This window comes from Brassica napus, chromosome A3 (genome assembly GCF_020379485.1).
Source record: "Brassica napus cultivar Da-Ae chromosome A3, Da-Ae, whole genome shotgun sequence".
Taxonomy (NCBI): Eukaryota; Viridiplantae; Streptophyta; class Magnoliopsida; order Brassicales; family Brassicaceae; genus Brassica; species Brassica napus.
In genome coordinates, this window is record NC_063436.1 from 37,460,612 (window position 1) to 37,465,517 (window position 4,906).

General features: G+C 43.5%; 1 non-coding gene across 1 annotated transcript; it reads left to right on the top strand.

The window, feature by feature from the left end:
- Positions 1–822: 822 nt before the first annotated feature.
- On the top strand, positions 823–929 carry LOC125607765. The gene has a single exon (XR_007338835.1). It is a non-coding gene; the product is annotated as a small nucleolar RNA R71 (small nucleolar RNA).
- Positions 930–4,906: the final 3,977 nt, after the last annotated feature.

The window sequence follows — 4,906 nt, forward strand, 5'->3', positions numbered from 1 at the left end:
GACATCGGTCGACACCATTGGGATCTGCCGAGACTCATGGAGCTTTCGATTTCGAAGTCTCCTTCCTCAAGCTTTTCATTTCTCACTACTTGCCAAAAATCATCATCTATGATGGCATTTACGTGGTGTTTTCCTTTGTCGGCTCCTGCCTCTCTAGCGAAAGCTTCTTGCCTTTTTATAGTCTCGCCCGTCTGAATTACTTGTGTTTCAAGTTTTCTCACCTGAGTCCCTAAGGTCTCGATTTTGGTGTTCAGATTGTTGTAGGCGGAGTCTATTTTACCATTGAAATCCACGGTGATTTGTTGTTGTCCCAACAGTACTCGATCAAGCATCTCTTCGATCTTGCTTTCCTGAGTCTGGGTGGTGGATTCTGGTAGTAGGAGTTCGAGTAGTTTTTGCTGTTGTTGAAGGGTTTTTGAAATTGTGAACTCTGGTTACTTCTTTGACCATTTCCAAAGAAGTTTCTGTTTCCGCCCTGGTTACCAAATTTCTGGAATCCGGTACCTCCGATGTAGTTCACATTTTCTTCTCCTTCCGTATCTTTCTCCTTTAGCTGAACAGACTTGCTTCCTAAGAATCTCGTGCACCACATCTAACTTAGCTCTTACTTCGTCCATCTGTTCCTTCCCGATAGAGGCTACAGACTTCTTCCGTTCAGAGTCAGTGTTTTTGGTGCTACTGCTGTTAGCAAGGTTTTCGATAAGTCTCACAGCTTCCAACGGATTCCGAGTAGTGAAGTTTCCTTCACTCGCCGTATCAAGAGCCATTTGATACTGTAAGGCGAGCCCTCGGAAGAAAGTGCTTAGCAGCTGCACTTCGTTAAATCTGTGGTGTGGACAGTCTCGCTGGAAGAACCTAAATCTAATCCACGCATCTTTGAAGGACTCTCCAGCCTCCTGCGAGAATGTGGAAATTTTGTTCCGAAGTTCTTCAGCGCGCGCCTCATCAAAGAAGTTTCGTAAGAAAGCATTCTTGATGTCGGCCCAGGATTTTAAAGATCATGTGGGTTGCTGCCTAAGCCAGTGCATCGCTTCTCCATTCAGCGTGTATCTGAAGAGCTTGCACAGCAGGTAATCTTCGAGGACTCCTTCCATCCGAATAGCAGCGATTAGATCCTCGAACCGTTTCAGATGGTCCATAGGATGCTCATGCGGTAACCCAGAGTAGGGTATATGCGACACGAGAGTGTAGTATTGAGGCTTCAGCTCGAAATTCTGCTTCTGGATCTCTGGAAGTCGAATAGCTGATCTGTTAGAATAGTACTCATCTGGGCGATTGTAGTCGGCCAGTGGTTTCGATCGAGCGTCCTCATCTACAGGTTGAGCAGCTCCTGTAGCATCAGCATCAGGGATTACAGTCCCCTGAGCATCTATTTTCTGACCTGCTGCATTACGCAGATGACCGTCCTGGTCATACAGGTTTCCGTTCTCGTCCTGTGTTAGAATAATAATGTTTACCATTTTTGACGACACGGTATCGATCGACGTACGCGGTGTAGTATCGATCGTTGTCGAACGATTGGGATCGATCGACGATGAAGGTCTGGTGTCGGTCGACGGTTGGTTGTGCGTATCGATCGACAACGATGTTGATGCGTCGAGCGATGTGGAACGTTGACCTCTACGGATGGTGCGTTCAAAATGAGCAGGATCGTCTGAGAACAGCAAGTCTTTCTCCTTGTTGCTTCTGGTACCGCTGGGCATGCACCTGAAAAGACAAGAAAAAGATTATGTTAGAAAGGGGATAGAGAAAAGAATAAGAATCAATAAAAGTAAATCTAATGGCGATCAAAGCTCCCCGGCAACGGCGCCAAATTTGATACCACTCAAATTATCCTAAGGAGTGTTACTCTCATCAAAAGAGGTTCAGATGTAGTACTTAGGGATCGAATCCACAAGGAGCTAGGGAACAATTAAATATAGTGTTTATTAATTCTAAGAGTTGTAAATGTTTAAATGAAATAGCAATAGTAACAAGCGAAGTAAATAGTAAATATAACTTCGTTGGAAATGATATTAGATGCAGGGCCATTATTCATGTGTTGGAGATTATAATACCTATAGATGCCTATTTGTTGCATGCATGATATCTTAGAGCTCAACCGCTTAACTCAGTGATCAGTTGTCGCATGTTTCACTGGGTTAACAAGCTAGATCTCGTGTCTCAATGGTTTGTATGTCGACAACGAAAGAGTGTCGATCGATGGTCCTATTGGGACGTCGACCGATACACCTATGCCAACGTCGATCGATAGTCAGTTGAGGACATCGATCGACGGGTTCTAGCCAGGCCTATGCGCGAGTATGATATGCCCTATTAAGATACCAAATTGGCGGTTAGCTCTCTATAGCAGTCCTAATATGATAGATAGATGTCAGGATGGGATAACAAGGGTGCTTGAGTATGCAATCCTATGATCAAGTTCTAGTTAGCAAGGCTAAAACAAGCAATGAATACAAATCTATCATGAATATCACAACAAGGTAGATCTATAGTTTGGGGCTAATCCCACAAACCTATCTGAACCCTGGATCTAATAATTGAACTACTCAGACATAGCAAAGCAATTCATAACAATGAAGAAATAGAAATTCATAGTATAGATGAAAAGAAATGGAAACAAGGAGTTCCAATCACAAGTGATCTTCTCTCCAAAACTCTCTCTTCTCTCTCAAAGTAAAACTGTAACAAAAAGCTCTCTCTGCCGTCAAAACACTTAGGCAGTATATAATCTACTAGGTTAAAAACTCGTCAGGGCATTTTCGTAATTTGGCTTGGCCTTGGGTTTAAAGTCCGCTGGATCCAAAATGTCGCTTGTCTAATGTCTCGACATCGATCGATGGTACTTGTGTACATCGATTGATATTAATCTTCATCTGTCGAGGCATCTCTTGGTGTCGATCGACAGCACTGATGTGCATCGATCGATTGTTCTTCCTCTCGTCGACCTCTACATGGTCAGCTCGGGTCAAATATCCTTTAAGCTCCAAAATCCTCCAAATTCATAGCTTTACTCCGAAATGCACCTGAACCTGAAAACATACCTAGAAGAGTAGAAAACATAGATATATATATAGTAAAACACCTATATACCATGGATGAAAACGGGTCAAATCCAAGGTATATCAGCAGCTCATGCATTCGCTAGGGCTGGTTAAGAACATTCCGGTTGTGATCCAAGGCATGAACATACATGTGGAATTGGTGATAGTCCGCCTTAAGAATAGCAAGGTAATCTTTGGTATGGACTGCCTTGGAAAGTATCGGGCCACACTGGATTGTCATATACGGCGAGTCCGGTTTGAGGGTAAAACTAGACCGATCGCTTTCCAAGGAATCATGCCGACTTCGGGTAGTTTGGTGGTCTCGGCAATCCAAGCAGAATGGATGCTTGAGAAGGGATGTGAAGCCTACCTGGCCACGATCTCCACAACCGAGGTCAGAATGGGGGTAGACCTTGGAGAAATTCCAGTGGTCAAGGAGTTCGAGGATGTATTCCAGACCTTGGTGGGTTTACCACCTGACCGGTCGGATCCATTCACGATTGAACTCGAACCTGGAATTGTTCCATTGTCTAAAGTGTCGTATCGAATGGCGCCAGCTGAAATGCCGGAGTTGAAAAAAGCAATTAGAAGAGTTGTTTGAAAAAGGGTTCATACGGCCAAGTAGCTCGCCTTGGGGAGCCCTAGTCATATTCGTCAAGAAGAAGGATGAGAGTTCCATCTATGCATAGACTATCGAGGATTGAATTGGGTTACTGTTAAAAACAAGTACCCATTTCCTTGGATAGATGAACTGCTAGACCAGCTAAGAGGGGCGACTTAGTTTTCCAAGATCGACTTGGCTTCGGGTTATCATCAGATTCCGATTAAGCTGATGGATGTTTGGAAGACCGCTTTTAGAACGAGGTGTGGCCATTACGAGTTTGTGGTCATGCCATTCGGCCTAACCAATGCACCGGACGCATTCATGAAAATGATGAGTGGGATCTTCTGGGAATACTTGGAAGAGTTCGTTATCATTTTCATAGATGATATCCTTGTCTATTCCAAGGATCAGGAGTCACACCAAGGCCATCTCCGGATAGTCTTGGAGAAGTTAAGGGAACAAAAGCCCTTTGCCAAACTCAGCAAGTGTTCCTTGGAACAAAAAATCTGAAGGCATGCGCCATTGAGTGTGATCTTCAGTGTGGTATTTGTGGGGCAGAAGAGGAATCTATTTATCATGTTCTCTTTGAATGTCCACCAGCATTACCAACTTGGGCTTTATCTCGGATCCCTTCTCCTCCCAGAATATTTCCATCATCATCAGTTTTTACCATTTTGGACTTTATTTTTTGGAGGCTTCCAAAAGAGGTTGATTCGGATTGTTTTCCATGGATTATGTGGTATATATGGAAGAATAGAAATGACAAAATTTATACTAATAAGAATGGGAATCTTCAAAAAATTATGCGCCAAGTAGAAGTAGAAGGAACACTTTGGGTTGAAGTGCAACTTTTGGTACAAGAGCATCATGGGTATTCTTAGCTAGATGTTAACTGGCAGACAATGGGATCTCCAAGAGTCTGCTATGTTTATGGGCATGGAGGAAAAATATATTTTCACCGGACAGGGTTGGTACTGCGGAAAAATAGATTCGGAGGACGTAATGATGGGGGCAATGAATCTTCGACGAAGCCTATCACCTTTGCATGCTGAATGTGAAGCTATAATTTGGGCAATGGAGTGTATGAAGACCCTGCAGTTCTCAGATGTAGTATTTGTGACGGACTGTTCTCAATTGGTGAAGATGGTGTCCTCACCTGAATAATGGCCAGCATTTGCTACACACATGGAAGAATTCTGCCGCAGTAAGACTTTCTTTCCTAACTTCAAGATCAGACATATTTCATGGACACAAAACA